The 18,144-nt window shown below is 42.0% G+C and overlaps 1 long non-coding RNA gene across 1 annotated transcript in view; it reads right to left on the bottom strand.

Moving 5' to 3' along the window:
* Positions 1-11,130: 11,130 nt before the first annotated feature.
* LOC136558469 (uncharacterized) overlaps positions 11,131-18,144 on the bottom strand; it is a 79,536-nt gene continuing 72,522 nt past the window's right edge. Inside the window, exons 2-3 of the long non-coding RNA XR_010783893.1 lie at positions 15,450-15,524; positions 11,131-11,215 (exon numbers count right to left, since the gene is read on the bottom strand). This is a non-coding gene — a long non-coding RNA (uncharacterized lncRNA). The remainder of the gene's footprint in view (positions 11,216-15,449; positions 15,525-18,144) is intronic.

Raw genomic sequence — 18,144 nt, 5'->3', positions numbered from 1 at the left:
TAAATAAGGGGCCCTTCTCTGTGCCAGTCTCAGGAATACTCCTGACTTCTCACTGCCCTTGGCTATCTTGTTTTTAATTTAAGAACCATGCAAGTGCACTTAAACATCATTGTTTACTGGTGTCATTGTTATCAAAGCAAGTAAAGACATCAGCATCTGTATTGTCCTCGGGTTTTATTTTCATTGTGTCAGGCTACAATGGGACTTTGAGCATCCAGTTCTTGACTACAGGCACCATTCAACAGGAAATTGATTTCCATGGGTGACAGGCGTGGAGGCTCCATGGGTTCCCGGGCGAGGTGCAGGCAGCAGCACCAACGTGCTCTGGGTCCCTATCCCTTTTCTTCTCGGGCTGGGGCTCCCAAACCCTACCCTGCCTCCTGCTGAACCCACACACCTTCCTCCTGAGCATTAAGACATTGGTGCTGGAGTGCAGTCGGTGTTTCCCACGAACTGTACCTGCTTCCAAATTAGGCGAGCGCTAAGGGAAGAGAGGAGCCCGTGTGGGATGGGGGGGCAGAGGTTTTTACAGAGAGTAACTGACGATGCATCACCATGGACAGGAGCCTTAAGGGCAAAATACAGTGCTTGTCAGTTCACGTTTGTCTGCACTTGGAGAAGAGGCATTTTCAGGCTCTGCATCATGATAGCTGTAACAAGCTGAGTTGAGAGACTTCAATACATAGCCAGCTATGAGTGTGGACACTGATGAGAAAGCTTATGTGTGCCTACTCGCATTCATTTCATACCAGGAGACACTTAGCTCATTCAAAAATACAGCTGGCAAGATAAGCCTTTGAGAGTACAAAATACATATGAGGGTGTTCAGTTTTCAGTCAGGGTTATGCCATTTTTAATGGCCATATACTTACCCTGTCTGGTGCATTTATTCATTTTTGAGCCAAACTAGATTCAATGATTTTCATCTTTTTTTTTCACCTCTGTTGACATTGTCTGACAAGACCGTTCAGACTCAGACTGCTTAGGAAAAATAAACTTTGGTGCCAGATTTTGAGCCATCAGCAGTGTTCACTCTCATCTTTATTCTATTATTCTGCTGCAAAGGAACTTTCAGCTCAGGAGCCACAATGGAAAGAAAACAACTCCAGCTCTTTTTTCTTTTTTTTCCCCCCTTCTCCTTTTTTCCATCTTGTGATCTTAACCCAGCTGGTGAGGGAGAAAATTCCCATGTGAGGCATGTGGGTGGAGCCCAATTGTGTAAGCTCCATGCTTGCAAAGTGTTTGGCATGGATCCGCTGGCTGGCTTTGTTTTCCATGGCCGGACACAGAGGGAAGCCACATTCAGCACATTAACAGCCACCACCTGTTGCTCTGTTCTACTTCACAGGAACCCTGAGGCTGGGGAATAGCACTGTGCTCTGGCCCTTGATCTCCAGGGAAGTTTGATGTGCCTGAGATGTGCATTGGTGCCCACATTTTTCTTGCTTTTGCAAGACATGATGCTGGTGGGTTTGGGAGTCCAGGTGGAGAAGAGGTCCTTGGAGCGATTTGAGCTGTGCTTTGGTGCAGGTCACTAGGAGGGGTTTTCAAGCTCCATTTGATGTGGCTCTCCTGAAGACAAACTCTTCTTGGCTAATTCACTGCAATCAGAAATTTCCCTGCCACAGACTACTTCAAAAATCCTAACTATGTCAAGCCTAAGTACAAGGAACAGCAAGAAAATGCAAAAAGAAAGAATTTACTGACCTTGTCAGTGACATTTGTAGGACCATCACCAGATTTCTCCCCTCTTTGCACAGCCCAGCTTAAATTGATCTCCATTCCTATGCACTTTCCTGTTCAAATGTAAAGCACAAGGAGGAAAAAAAAAAGCAGCATATCACTAATGCAGCTAATTCTCAGTATCTTGAAGCAATTGACACAAGTACATGAATTAACTCATCACTTTATATCACATACTTGAGGTAAATGTGCTATTTGGAGTACCTCTTGGTAAGAATAAGCAATTTAAGATCCATTAGTATTTGGAATATTCTGTTTCATTAAAACCACAGTCATCCCTAAATGCAGATGAGTGGAGAGACGCTATCAACCTTGTGGTTGTACTAGATAAACTTAAAAACACTTTATATTACAGTGTGCTGTGAAAGGGTTTTTACACAAATACAAGCCAGGCCTGAGGTTTCCAAAAGAGGGTTCTCCTACCTTGGGTTGAAGTTTCTTGTAGCTTTCATAAGTTTGAAAATTATAATGTGAGCAATTCTGGTGAACAGATTTTAAGCTTTTAATATAACACCAGAGTAGTTTTGCAAAACATTATCTGCTACTTGCATACCAAAATTCATTCTCCTTTTTAATGGCCTTAGTGCCTAAGATTATGGGAGAGCTAGAATTATTTTTTAAAATAATAAACATATATCCTCTGTTTTCATTCAAAATTTCCAAATAAATCACGGCCCCATTGCCCTGGGCTTGATCTCTGGAGCTTTAAGATCAAATCAGTTTCATTTATGATACTGTGTTCTAAGAAGTTTTATAAATAATATAAAAGCAGTGGCTTCAGATTTTAATTAGGGTTGTGACAAATCTATAGCACATTAAACAAAAAATATATTTCAATTATTTTTTAAATACTTACTGTACAGACCAAGGAAAAATCCTGAAAAACTTCTGAAAAAAAAAAAAAGAAAGTTCTTTTTTCTGTCACATTCAACCCTCAAGGAGTTCCTCAACTTAAAAAAGCTATTTTAGTCTAAGGAGTAAAGGTAGAAATGTTACAGAAGTCACAGGAATTTCTGGAAAAACTAAATCCTTTCACTGTGCTGCCTAATTTAGCCTTAAGTCTTTCCCAAATGTTGAAATACACTTTCAGGGCCACAGACCTTACAATTCCTACAAAACTGGAATGCTTGCTGAGTGAGAGATGGGCCCTATTTCACTGCTGGGGAAGGAAGAGCTGGCTCCTGGCTAGCACAGAGTACAACCTGCCTTCCACTCTTCACCAGGGGCCCAGCCCAGCCTGCCCAGGAGCCACTGGTTGAGGAGAAGCTTCAGCTCCAGAAAAGGATCAATGCATCGAGGCACACAAGTGCATCTGTGGTGTCATGCTTCTGCTGGGAGGAGTGTCCCAAGGGACTGTTGCCACACGAAGTTCTTCCCTTGGAAGAAAAATCACTTTCTGATTGACAGAATGTACGTGATGAGACCTCATGTCCTGCTGAAATAGCACCATAGAGCTGCAATGAAGCCACTGTGACCCTGGCTTGTAGAATATGTCAAAAAGAGTAGGTGTCCTGGCTAGGCACCTTAAGAGCATGCAATGTATCCCATGACTGCTCTATATCCATTGCACGGCTTAGATTGATTCCAAAAGTTTCAAAAGCTAGTTTCTATAATCAAACAAAGGCACTCTGGATTCTGGTGAATCAGGATTAGTGTTCTGCAGCTGTAGGGGAGATACTTTATAATTAAGCCAGCACCCTCCAGCAGATCTCAGCTGGAGGTACCAGCAGTCTTAGGCAAAAACTGGTGTGAAATCTGCCTTGCTTCCGGCTGAATAGCTCTGCTGGTGATGAGGAAAAGTCTCTGTGCTTCTATGGCTCACACACAGCAGAAGCCCACCTAGAATACCTGAACATGTGGACCTAATACATCTTTATTTTCTTGCTTTTCATTTCTCTGCAAGATTTATGATTGTGAAAAAAAAAAAAAAGGAAAAAAGGTCTATTTACAAGAGTGGCTGCAAAGTTAACCATTAATTTTCTGCTCAAATTCATGGACACAGTGCAAAATGATCCTTAAATGACAAAACAGACATTAGGTTAAATCTGAAATTCCTATGCTGTTCACTTTTCTAGGTTACCAATCCATGTATTGAGGTAATATCTGGATAGATCCTTGTCAGGAACAAGGCCTGGCCTGGCTGGATTTCAATACGTTTGCAAAAACCATTGGCCTGAAATTTGAGGCTAAGTAGGATCTTCCACCTGACTCATAAGCATTCCACATCAATATCTCTGATAAATTCTCAAGCATTTGAACACAGAAATAATACCAAGGGTACTTCACTCACAGCTGAATCAAGCTGTGACAACAGATCCTGAAAGTGGTTATTTTTGTAATATTTTATCTTGTAATTGTCCTTTTTTAAAATGTCCATGTGTGCAGGGAAGAAGAGCAAAATCCTTTCATGCTGAACAGGTTTCAGGGCAGTTGGTTATTTATTTCCCTGAAGCTATTCAGTGTTTCTTAATCAGGGTGGGACTGAGGCTTGTGTCAGGCAAATTCCATGGTGATGTTATTTTTAAAATCATGTCTGCTGTTAGTTTACCCTTGCTGACAGAATTTACCCCCTTTCCCATCTCTGCATTCCTACACAATCTGGCCAGCAATAGCTGAAATTTGATAGCACACACAGGTATAAATTTAGTCAACTGTTGGATTTTGGCAGTTTCTTGGCCACAACCTGTGGAGTCCATGGGTCTGAAATGAGAGTGATGGAGCAGCTTGCCATTCCTAGAGCTCTTATTTTAGAGTCTCTAAAATCAAGTGCACCTTCTTACCTTGTTGCTTCACACTTGGTTCAGATTTGAGAGAGATCTTGACAACTCTGAGAGCCATGAAACATTTTAAAGTGATTAATAAGACTGCACACTTAGAGCAAAGGATGACTCCTGCAGGACTCTGCCTACATTTCATGTTAGCATCAGATAACAGTTCATCCAAGTAAAGTAGATAACTAGCAGATTTTTCCTACACATCCAAAACGAAGTCTAAACAGCAGGAATAACAACAAAGTGCTTACACACACAATATCTTCAGAACAAAACAGATTAAAAGAACCACTCTCTTAAAGAAAACAAACCTATGAACATTATAAGTCTCTGCTTAGGTCTCCAAACCACAATTTTACCTGTCTAAACACACGTAGTATTAAACAGTCTCTTCGTTTCCCACGATCTCCTCAGCTGCCTGAGTGACACGTGCCCTTCCCATTTGCTCTCATCCTGGAGAGCCCGTCCCCTGTAGGTCTCAGTGCCATGACACAGGAGACTGTGCTTCTCCAGGCCCCTCCCAGGGCTCTGGGTATCAGGCCATCCCAGCCACATCTCCCAGTGGCCTCTGGTGCCATAACCCTGTGGCTGCCTGTGCCAGCCCGTGTCCGGCAGGCCCCGGCACAGGAGGGGATCCTGCTCCCTCACAGATGGCCCGTGCCTGCTGTGTGCAGCCAGGGGACATGTACCACTAAAAGGCAGGATGTTTGGCTGCAGGCTGGCACATCCTGATCAGGCTGGGTAGTGCCACACATCGCTGTGCTGCTTCTGAGCATCGCTGCAGTGGTCCTCAGAAACAGGCTGGGCTCACTGCTGGGACCTGGGCAGCTGTGCTGCCTTTTCCCATTTTATGTCCTCAGCATCTATACTTAGAAAACACCACTGTTGCTTTCCATGCCACCTGTGTAGTTTATAATTTTTTTCCTCTTCTAATGCATTTGTTTGCTGTAATTTTGGATGCATTTTCTCCCTTGCTGGTCTATGTTTTTTACCAGCAGCACACGATGAAGACAGTCCTAGTCACTTGATAATACTGGTGGCAAAGTTGTCCTTGTTTCCTTAGAGCAGAAAGCTGCCTGTGATCACAGTGGAAAAGACTATATTGTCAGAAATCCATTGTTGCTTTTGTGCCCCATGTAGCATTTCTCTTTCTTCCCTGTGGGAATAGCAGCCACAATCAACAGTTACTTGGCCACAAACCTGTGCAGCCCATGGGCCTGAAATGAGACTAATAGAGCAGCCTCGAATTCCTAGAGCTCCTATTTTAGACTCTCTCCAAACTCAAGTGGACTTTCTTACTTTGTTACTTCACACTCAGTTTTGAAAGAGATTTTGGCAAGAGATCCTGCATTCCCTTTACTGTGTGTTTGGAAGTGAAAGCACTTACTGTGATAGCAGCACTGCCTTACCCAAACAGGCCAAGAGACAGGGAACTCTGAGCTAGTCAAACTGCTGAGGTTCAAACAGATTTATGAAAAAAATCTGTATTTATTTATTTGTATATACATTTCTCATCCTCATTTTTCCCCCATCTGGTAATGTGATATTCATGCAAGTCTATCCCTTTGTTGAATTTTTGCTTCACTTCCTGTCAAATTATTTCATTTTATTTAACTTCACCTGTCAAAATACATGAGCTAATTCTCTCTGTGATGACCTGCCACTGCTTCTTAGTCTCCAGTGACAGGATGCAGCAACTGCATGCCTGCAAAGCCTGTGCCATGGAAATCACCTGGGCATCTTCACATACATACAAGCAGAGAAAACAAACCCAGCCTGAAATGCCTTGAACCAGCTTAGCTCTGCTCTCAGGTGCTGCCAAACAAAAAACCTTCTCTGCCCACAAACATGGTCCTTTCCCACCTTTCATCTCTGGGTTGCCAAGTGTTTAATGTGCAGAGTCTAACACAATGGACACCACCATCTCTGAGAGTATCCCTCACTTAAAACATCCTCTGGGGGCACTCAGGTAGGGGTTTTTTGGGGGGTGAAACAGCATTCTGGTATAATGCAATATGTTCTGAAATAATTTCTTATTCTATGAATTGACTGCCTACTACCTAACAGCAGCTGCAAAGGAAGGCATTCTCTGTAATACTATGGTATTTATTTTTATCGTTTTTACAGCTTTGATGCTGGCAGTTATAATTTATCTGACTTCTCAGTCAATGTGCAGAGCTACCATGGCCCCATGCCACCTTGCAGCACAGAAAGCCCTTGCCTGGCCAGTCCAGTGGCTGTCCAGCAAGTCATTACTTGCACTGGGAGTGGTGAAATGCAAAGCCAGAGCATCTTGAGTAAAAAGATCCCTCTTTCATCTCCTCTACAGAAGTGGGTGAGTGAGAATTGGTGTTACACAAGGCTGCGTTGATGCTGTTCAAAGTGATGAGTTTTACCCTTAATGTTATACTGAGGGAGCCCATGTGGTGGCCAGTGATTGATTACCTTCACAAAGCTCATTTTCACTCAGCAGTGGTGAGTTTCAGAAGGGTGATAATAACAGATATCATTGCCTAAGTTCTCTCTCACAGGTTTTCCACTGTCCCATGGAAATCAAAAGGTGATTAATTCCTTTGACAGCTTTTGTGGTCCTCAGGAAAAGTTGACATAAAGTGGAAGATACTGCATATTTACCTGTGGGAGCCAAAGCCCATAATGGTTCTTTAATAATGAAAATTGAGGATACTACATCAGCAAAGAACTGGAAGAATGTCTGTAAAGAAATAGGAACAAGGCTCTCAGCAGGGATTCAGGACATCCACTGGAGCAGGAATCAACGGGAAGTCTGTGTCTACCTGTGAGCTTGTGTGCCTGAAGAAACAGAATCTGAGCTAGAGGCTTTGGAAGGATGCTTGTCTGACCTTGGAGAGGCAGGTTACACAACCTGAATAGGAAAAAATAGATGGCTGATGTTACCTGTTAAAATAGGGAAGTTCTCCTCTTCAGGAGTTTTAGCTGAGGTTCTTCCAAGCATCAACCTTTTTAAAAAAGGATAAAACATACAGATTGCCAGCCATCCCAAAGGGGTGAAGCAAACACCTGCTGGGGGCAGTTTGTCAGGAGTGCACCATCCTCTGTGGCCAAAGGCCCTGTGGTGGCCGAGGCAGGTGCGTGCCCCTGTCTGAGGGGGTCAGATTAGCAGCTGGCTCCTCCTCACAGGCAGTGCCAGCCACAGAGGCAGCAGGGCTGGGCGAGGCCACTGTGATCCCTCATCCTCTCCCTCTTTCCCACGAGCAGCAGCAGCTGTTCCACCCCCTGCCCCTGGCTCGCCTCGCGGGGTGCGCGGTGTCAGTAGGAAATGAAGTAATGAGTCTCAATTAAGCAGCTCCCCATACAGTCATGGATGAACTTGTCCCAGCAAGAGTACCCAGGCCCAGGGGCTCTGCAGGGTGGTTTTGTGATGTGCAGCTGGTTCAAAGCCATTTGTGGAAGGCTGAATATTCCTCCTCCCTGTGGGACACCCTTGCCCTTTTGAGTGCCACACACACAGGGTGTAGCTGGTGGGGGGGGGCACAAAACACAGGATGTGAATGCCATCCTTTTTATACAGGTCTGGTTTTATGCATGCCTGTTTACCAAGGAGTAAGAATAGACAAAGGGAGAAACAGTCTCCACCTTCATAAAAATCATGAAGGCTTTGGCGGTCATAACGCTGCTTTGCCCCTGAAACAAAATTTTGGCACCATTTAGCTTTGCTCTCATTACTGTTTATGTAGGACAACACTAACCTTTACTTAGAGAGCCAGCACAACATTTTGTGTCTTTTCTTCTTCCCAAGTGAGTCTTCAGTGTGGGATTTACACACTGGCCAGAACTTATGCAGCCTTTTTCCAGTGGGATATTTCTGCAGTAATACCCAGATCTGAAAAGATAAACCATTTATTCCCATTAAGAGTACTTAGGGAGTTAAAAAAAAAAAAATCTTGTTACATTTTGTATCATTACACTTGGTATGTTTTTTGGGGGGTTTTCTCCCACCAGGCCTTTTTTTCTCCAGGTGTTTTCATATGAACTGTGCTCCTAAACTTCCAGCCATGATGGAAAGGGGACATCAGCCTCTGCTGTCTCTGAGGTTAGGCCACAAAAACTTATCTCCTTCAGGGAAGCAATGCCTCTTTCAGTAGATTTCACACTTTTTGCTACATGTGAGTCACCAAGTTGACTTTTGCTAAAAGAGCATACAGAGTTTGCAGAGCTGTACATACATAAGCTTGTACTCAGTGATTAGAGGACCAACAGCGTTCACTGCAGAACAATATTCAGCTGGACAACTCCATGATAAAATTACCTGGGAGGGGAATTTTGGAGTGGGTTTGGGGAGGAGGTAAACCCCTTGAATGGTGGCATTCAGAGGTGATGAGAAGTTTAATTAATTCAAGGGTTCCAGGTATTTTAGGAAAGGTTTGTACTGACTGACAGTAGGACAGTGTTTGCATAATTGCCCAAGCACACAGCCTTTGAATAATAATAATATTGCTGTTCTCTGAGATACACTTTGTTTTCAGAAGTGACCTGATATCAGCAGAAGCAAAAGACTCAATTTCACAGTTACTTCGAAACAAAATAATTATGGGAATGCATGCAGAAATTAAATTTGTGCAATTTGTGCTAAGAAACTAAACATCCCCTAAAGCTGCACAATTTCAACCATTTCAGATTGGTTATCCTCTCTGTATCACTATTTAGGCCTGAGATCTCTTCTTCATCTGCTCTAATCCCATTCTTTTGCTGTCTTCCATCATGCTAGAGATATTCTAGATCTTAGACAACGTGTATATCCAATAAATGTAATTAAAATGCAACAACAGCTATCTTTTTCATTTTCCTTATCACAAAAAAAAAATTACATATTGAACCCTAACTAACTTTATGGATGTGTTTCTCATTTTGAGTCTTGTGCAGTATCCACTGAAGAAAAATAGGATAATTTCCCATGAATACAGCAAACACTCGTACAAATAATAATGCAATATAAAAAAAAGCCCATTTAAAAATAACAGGAATGTGAGAATCTCTCTGTCTGAAGATGTGCATCCCTCAAATCACTGAGGAACCTACTCATCAGCTTTCAACCTAACACCACCCAAAGAAAGAGAAGCTTCTTTTCTCTGTTCTGTCTTTATTTTGAGCTGCCCAGAAAACAGTAATTAAAACTTATCTTTTCATACATTTGTTCCTTCCAAAAAGAGCAAACCAGCAAATGGCCAGGCAAGCCATTGTTAAGCCCTGTTAAGCCATTTTTGGAGGATCACCTTCAGAGGCTCCTGAGATGTATTTGTTCACCTTTTTTGGCAATAGTTCATCAGCAAAGTATTTCTGAAAGAGCAACAGAGCATCTTTTCCTGGTGCTGTAAGTGGGAAAGCAAACCCGGGTACCAGAGCTCCATGTCTGTCCTCTTCCCTTTAGTGAGTATTAATAGCACCACAGGTCCTGCAGGCTTGGAGAGTGTCACCAAACTGTCCCTCAGCCAGTGGAGAAGGGTCTGACAGTGACTTACAGCCAGAGGGAGAGACAACATTTACCTGGAGTGCTGATCAGTCAGGCAAGGTGAGTGCTGTAATCTGTGTCTCTGCTCCGACCCGCCTGGCTACGTCCAGTTCCCACTGACGCTTCCTGGGCTTCCACTGCTGTGACCAAGGGTGGGATGTGCACCTCCTCCACTCCTATTCTATCCCTACAGAGAGCTGCAGATGATGCTGCCCTCTGCCTCAAGGCTGAGGGCCAGCCTGCTGATGCCATTTATGCCACCAGCACCATCAAGGAGGAATATGTTGCAGTAGGTCTGACCAAGGGTTCAGTGTGAGGTGCTCTGTCAGTCATCTGCTCAGCATGGTTCCATCCCAAATCAGCTGGTAGGAAATGAAGGACAAAAAGAAAGTACTTGGCAATGAATCCTGGTATTTTTCCTTCTCCTCTGCATTCCTCACCCACCTTCATTTTGTGGCTTTGATGAAAAGAGCTGAAGAGAAAAAGAAACAGTTCGAGTCTAAAGCCATTTTTGATAATGTAAATGCACAACCATTTATACTTCTAAGAATTCAAATCTGCAATTTCAAAATGGAATTAGGCCAGTCACTTTTTTTTCTGGTTAAATTAATTGTTAGGAAATTGTAAATAAGGATGACATGGGATCACTTAATGGGAAGACACTGACCTTTCCTCCATGGTTTATTACTATCCTCTGGTCCAAGCTGAAGCGAGCTTATGTTCTCAGCTTAGTTTGTCTCTTGCCATAAGAAGCAGTTTTGCTTTAGAAAAAGGCTCAGAAGTGGTATGAGGATCTCACTCATTTATTTCTCCTAGGAAATACATTCTCTTTTGGTCTCCTCAGAGGGATGTGTCTTTGTAGGCAGGTTCAGCACTGCCAGGGGAGGGGAAAACCAATAATTTCCAGCTTCATGATCATGGTTTCGGGAATCATCTTGGCTGGGCACTAGCATTAGTCTCTGTATATGTGTCTGAGGGAGGATAGGTTCTCAAAATAAGTAAAAGGCAAATTCAAAGAAGAGAGTAATCTCTTCTTTATCCTCAGTGCGTAGGACAAGAAATGGGCTTACCTGCAGCTAGAGGTGTTAAGAGACAGCAAAGTTCTGTTTGAATCTTCTCAGAATCCCTGAGAATTTTCTCAGAATCCCTGAGAAAAACTGCCTGATGAAGTGTGGAGTGCCTGTTGGCGGAGGGGCTCGACAAGGCTCTGTTCCTGGGGAGATGCAGATACTGTTAAGGACGGAATAAATAACTTCTTGGTAGACATTCCACCCCGTGAATGACAAAACTGTTTTATTCACACCAGTTTTTTTTTGTTTCTGAGATCTTCTAGCACTGAGAGCAGTGACAGAATATCTCGGTTCTTCCTGCCACATGTCATGTGTCAGTTCACCAAAGGCAGGAAGGAAAACAGACAGGGAAAATGTAGCCTCAGAGCATGAAACATGAAAAATAAGGATATGCCGGTGGCATGTGAGCCATCCTTCAGGCTCCAGGTGAAATCCTGGTCCTTGGCGAGCAGCTCCTGCGTGCGTGTGTCTGCCTGACACCGGAACAGCTGGTAGCACAACCAGCCCGCAGGTCATCCACACAATCCAGGGCTCTCATAAACTTTATGAGTTGCTATTCAGCAACACCCAATAATTAAAAACCAATATGTTGCAGGTAACATGGGGAACAGCTGACAAAGACCAGGAGTAAAGACACCAGTGAAAAATATGAACCCAACAGGCGGAGAGAGGCTGGAATTCTGGAATAAGAAAGGCTCCACATGAACCTGCCACAGTTGCATTCGTACACCAAGAACTTTTCATTTTTGTGCCCTTTTAGAGAAGCTGAAAATATCCACTAACCCTGAGAACAAACATATCATTTTAAAGCAGAATAGGCCTGTAAGACTTTTTAACACTTGTTCGTTGATTATATTAATGCCAGAATATATTAAAGAAGTGCAATATAAATTTGATTTTAATTGTTTTGTACACACGCCAGTGAAAAGGAACTGATTGGATACAGTTCACAGGCAGTATGTTAATACGTTATTTTCATATGATGATAGCTTTGCATAATCTTTCTTTTTCCAAGATTTAGAAGAACCTGTTGTTAACCAAAGCACAGGAGAGAGGAAGAATACAATTTACATAAAATCGGCTACCCTACACATTAATTAGTAATGTGGCTGAGCGGAAGGTGTGTTCACTTAGTAGAAAGTACACTTTATAATTTATACACCAGCTGTTTCAGTGCTTTCTAGTCCATTTTCCTCCCTGCCTGCCTCTAATGAAATCGTGTTACTGGAGAATCGACTGGGGTGAATTGAGATTTTAATCCCATTGACGCTTCTCTATGGAAAGGCACACTGGTGGGAACTTTTAATGGAAGGTCTGTAATCAGAAGACACTTGTATTCAGTCCCCCACTATAATGACTCTCATCAAATGTTAAAGCCCAGGCAGTGTGCAGAAGGCTAGAATTTCAAGGTTTTTGACCAACCCCATTTGAGGCATTCCTCTGGGAGTGTGTGATTACTCAAGTTTAGCAGTTTATTGCCTCATCTTTCAATATCCAGTGAAGCACAAAATTCTCATCTAGGTTGCTCTTTTTACTTAAAGAACAGGCCAAAATAGACTGCAGAGCTACTAGCACTGTCATTGAGGTTAATTCTTGCTTCTCATTTAACAGGAGATCAATGAAAAAGCTTTAAAATATTAGAACACAAATGCTGCTTCTAAAATTGCTTAGCAGCCTTTGTAAAAATTCTGGTTCGCACCACACTTTCCCAAAACATCCTCACATTTATTTATTACCAATTGCTTTTTTAAGGCTAAGAGTAACATTAATTGAGAGGTGGTGCTGTTCTGCAAAGAAGGATGTAAACATGTATTAAAATCCAGCAGAGCGAACAGTCTTCCTATTCCCCAAACTTTGCAGTCAAGAAAAGTACAGTCATTAAAAGAGAGGTGGTCAAAAAGCAAACTGAACTGGGAGTTAATGGGACTCATTATGCTGGCTGCATGTTAGTAATGTCTCCTTCTCTACCAGAAAAACAAGCAGAAATAGACACAGAAAAGCAAAACGCACTTAAACAAATGCCTGTTAAAATCCCTGTGAGGAGAATGCATTTGCTCTGAACAGACACAAACACATCAATTAATACAGTGGAAGCCACTTATACAAATACATGTTAAGAAATAAACTGGAAAAATGAAGGAACTTCTGACAAAAGATGTCAGATGCTGTTGAAAGGAATAAATCTATTTAAAAGACAACATATTTTTCAAATGCAGCAAGTCAAAATAGAAAGAATAATAGGAAGAATGCCTCTGAACCATTAATGTTAAATAATAAAAAAAGAAATCTTTCCCTTCCTTCTTCTTTTCCTCCTCCCCAAAAAAGGAATCAAGATGAGAGTTTCTTTAATAAGCATTTCTCTGCCAACTTAATGAATACATTTGAATGACTTTCCCTATTCCCTGTTCCTTTCTTATTGAATTGGTCAGACAAAGGTCTAATTTGGGAGGTTTTTTACTTAAAGGAGCTCTTTCTTTCTGATACTTCTTTCGGGCCAGCATGGGTTCAGGATTTTCCACTCCTTATGCAATTCACTCCCTCTGGTCCCTTTCTTATTTTAGTTATTTCAAAAAATGTTAGGATCCACTTGTTATTAGAGGTTCTTTTTTTATGGCCTCCAATCTGAATAGGTGCCTACATTCTCACATTCCCTGCAGAATTCATGGCAGTTATTGTATATGTGCTATAATTCATACAGGAAGGATCACAATGTAGCTTTTCACCAGAATATATTTGTGTGCATTTTTTAGGGCCTGTTTAAGGTTTATTTAATTTCAAGGTTTAAATTAATCTATATGTCTATAGATTTTTAGTGCGTACACTATGCAAATACCTTTCAGGAGGTCTTTCTTTAGACTTTTAGGCTGCTCACTCAAATTTGATGCATTAAAGCTTTCCAAGTGTCCAAATTTGAAGGGAACATCCAAACATCAGATCCCTTTAGAGTTTCTCTAGCAAGTAATGAATGCCTTTTGTTATATCAGCCCTATTTTTTCTGGGCTCTCTCCTGCTTCCTTTTACCAGCCTCCTGTCCACTTCTTTGAGAGTTTTCTCACTCTCCACCCTGGCAAGCCAGCCTGTGTTCCCAACCAGCTTTCTGCTGGTGTCCCTCAGGGGTACCAATCCATACTTCAGTGATCTGCACGCTCCACGGGCACTCATTAATTTAGCTCCTCAGCACCTATATTAGGCATGGAATATTACATCAGTCTGGCAGAGAGAGAGCTGAAACAGAGACAAGCAACTGAGTCACCCAAGGGCACTCAGAAAATTTGCTCGAGGGCCAGAAATCTCATCCAGGCTCTCATTTCTTAAACGCAGATAGTACTGAATAAGTTTCCTCAGTGGTTCCTAATCCACCAAAAAAGAGCAAGATACAAATTCAGACATTTTGATGCTGTGCCTAACCACAAAATACCAGCACCTTACTATGTGGGCTATCTTTTCTAGCTCTCCAGAAGAAAACAGCTTAGCAACTAATAAGTAAGGCCATTAAAAGCGGATTAAGATTGAGGAAATGTGAGAGATTCTTTCTGTAAGGGGCAAGGAGGCTCCTGAGCACAGACTAGCACTCCACACTCACCTTTCTTATTGAAGCTGACCTAGTTATTAACTCTCCATTTTGAAGAGGACACACCAAAGAAAATGTGGAGACTGTTGTGAGATAAGAGCTGGTCAGAGGGGAAAGGAAAAGATGTATCAGCACAATAAAATAATTGGCCAGGCAGTAGCATTGCTGGAAAGGACTGAAAGGAGCCCTGGATCATGAATGGATCAATGAATCAGCAATACTGTTACCAAAACTAAAGAGTGAGAAGTTTGCAAGCTGTAAATAGAGTTGTCTTGTAAGAAAGGAAGGGGAAAAGGAAAATATGTTCCAATTAAAAAAAAAAAAAACCAAAACCCAACAACAAAAAAACCAGCCGTAGGGATAGAAAGCATGTCTAATCTTTCAGGCCTCTCCAGCACCATCTCTCTAGGATGTTTATAGCATCTTTCTGCCCTTAGGTAGATGTTGGTTTGGGGCAATCTGGATCACCAGACTAGAACTACAGAAAGAGTGAAGAACTCTCTTTTCTGATTAGATTTCAATCATAGGCATCTGCAAATTTCACCCCTTCTTATAGCGCCTTCTATATGTGTTTGTCACAGATTAATCTGAGCACATACTTATTCTAAAAGATAAAAAGCTATAGATCGAAATATTTTGTTTTGAAAATAAGAAACCCTCAATTTTTGTTTCAACCAGTTTGCGTTTCTTCATTCTGCTTGCTTCTGGTGCTTTCTTTATGGACACGTGGAGTGTGGCAAGTTTTCCCTGGAGTAAAGACAGCAAAACTCCAAATGTGGTGGAGACAGAAGATATAAAGTACTCACGTGATGGAAATGTGTCTGTCTTGAGTTGGTTATTCTGACTGTTCCTAAGGCATGACTGCCCATGTGCTATTTGAGCTGCAAAATAGAGCAAAGAGAGTTATAGGAATAACAAGACTTGCTGCTTCTAACAAGAATGTTGCTGTTTATAGCAGGGAAACCCTCTAAAATACATTTGCACAGCACTTAGCACAATGAGCCCTGGTCTTCAGTGATACAACAGTAATAACTGTCAATAACACTGTTTATGGACATTTTCTCTTTTCAACAGCATAAGGGTGCTTTTCTAATCCACAAAGGCTATAAACTTGAACTATTGCACTATTTCTAAGGGCAGAAGTGAGACCAGAGATCAGGCAGATGAAGCGTGTCTTTTGTGATTTATCTGCTCTCTGCCACCACCACCTTCTTTCTGCAGTGAAGCCATAAGGAGGGGATCATCAGTGCTTAACTCAAATGTAAATAAGTATAACATCTTCTGGAGGCCCAAGCAGTAATCCCATTCAGACAGACATAAAAATTCGTATGACTGGGGAGTACAAGCCATCTACATTTCCTGTATAAGGCAGCTGTAGGGCAATTTAACAGGGAAAGTACAGCTTTTGTTCTGTGAGTAATCAACCTAAGATAAACTAAGAAAACACACACATCTATGGTAGGAGACAATCCCACAAGTCCCAGGGGATAGTCCAGCCAGCCTGATGTGGCACAGGTCTTCCCCTCCCTAGACTAGAGCTACAGAGTCCATGGCATTCATGATTTTTTTGACTTCTGTTAATCTCTAGTAGTTTAATGAACCATATGTTTCTTTCCCCAGGACAGGCTGCCATCCACAGCATGGTCTTAAGGAAAGGATGAAAAAAAAAATGGAAAAAAACCCAAATCTAGTGGTGCTGTTCAGAGAGAAAAGGCAAGTCAACAGTCACAGAAGAAAGAAATGTCATTGAAATTTTGTTGTGTTGAATCACTTAAATGAGATCATAAGATACTATAATATATTGATTTTTTTTTTTGCATTTCCTGGGAGGATGCCATTTGAAGGAGACAAGGTGCTTTCTATTTGCTTTTAGGCATTATTTAACACCAAGTTTTACTCTCCCATGTAAAAATTGAGTTGTGTGCCAGTAACTTGATGAGCATACTTTTGCTATATCCACAGGGATACAAAATGGTCATGCAGCTCAGAGCTCCATAATGTACAGTAAGTTTTCTAATAAATTCCTGTGACCTATGAAAAACACTTTTGTATGTGAATATCTTCAATAGATTGATCTAGTTTCCCTTAATATTTTATGACCATGTATGTTTAACAGGGAAGGTGCTTATACTGACAGTATTTTATACCCTTTGGTATATTTGGAATTCGGTATATATACAGGAAATATTCCAAATGCAACTCCATGGTTTCTTACAGGAAATAGCAATAGCAGTGGCAGTTACAAAAGTGAATGAAGCAAGGAATAGGTTATTTGTTCCCTGCAAAGAACAGAAGACACAGCAGAGGAAGAAGCAGTTTTCTTTGAACTTTCAATAATAAAGATGCCCATGCAAGTCAAACACATAGCATAGCAAGTTTCAACTGTTTGGGCTATAGCTGGCTTTTCCCCAGGAGTTTTAGTACCAAAACCATTTATTTTCTGCAAAAGTCTTAGTCCAGACCTTCATGATTTGGTTTGCTTTCAGCAAAGGGTGTTCTTTCACCTGAACAACACAGCCAAAAGAGGATGAAGTGCACGTGTTGTTATTTTCCACATGAATCACTGACAGGGTGACTTAATTTTCAAAGGGGATGGAGAAGCAACACTATGGAATCTAGCAAGATGGGAAAAGGAATAGGAATTTGCAAATACCTAATGAATAACCCTTCTGCAGATAGTGACTAGTGCAGGAAAAATCTGATGGCTGATATTTTGGACCAAATGACCTGTAATAATGAATTCATAGTATTACATGCACTGGAGATTTTTACAGTACTCAGATGGTAGACTAGGATAGAAAACCTCCAGAAAGTTACCATCAGTACTCCCAAATACATTAAATTTCTTGTTGCTTTTGGAAATACAACGAGCTGAAATTGACTGACCACTTTGAGAACTTCAGCTAAACTGTAAGCAGAACTCACTATCTCAAAGGTGAATGTGATCGGAAAGAAAAAAAAAATTAAAAATACGCATCATCAGTTAGCCAAAAAGTAATACGTAGCCTGTTGAAGGAGGGTTATGTAGAATAGGCCTAATCATCCCCCACTGCTTTTGATATACCTGTCCCCAACTGATCTGGGGGATGATCTGATTGCCAAAAGAGCCTTTTGGGTTTTGTCCCTGCAGCCTGGTCTGTACCAAAGTGAGACCAGACCCCCTGCAGGATGGCTGTGGCAGTTCTGATGGGAAATCTGTGCCTGTGTCTGTAAATGCTCTCTGTGCCTCTGCCATGGGCCCGGCTGCTGGGCATGGGGAGTCACCTGGAGCTGACAGACCAGAAGCACCAGCACCACATTTCCTTAGGGAGCTGTTCTGTGTGCCCAGACATTTTCCTTAGGGAGCTGTTCTGTGTGCCCAGACATTTTCCTTAGGGAGCTGTTCTGTGTGCCCAGACATTTTCCTTAGGGAGCTGTTCTGTGTGCCCAGACATTTTCCTTAGGGAGCTGTTCTGTGTGCCCGGAGAGCTCCTGCTGAGCTCAGCCCTCTTGCAGCCTCTC

Source organism: Molothrus aeneus, chromosome 6 (genome assembly GCF_037042795.1).
Source record: "Molothrus aeneus isolate 106 chromosome 6, BPBGC_Maene_1.0, whole genome shotgun sequence".
NCBI classification, from domain to species: Eukaryota; Metazoa; Chordata; class Aves; order Passeriformes; family Icteridae; genus Molothrus; species Molothrus aeneus.
The sequence above is the reverse complement of the archived record's forward strand: the minus strand, read 5'-3'. Positions and strand labels throughout refer to the sequence as shown.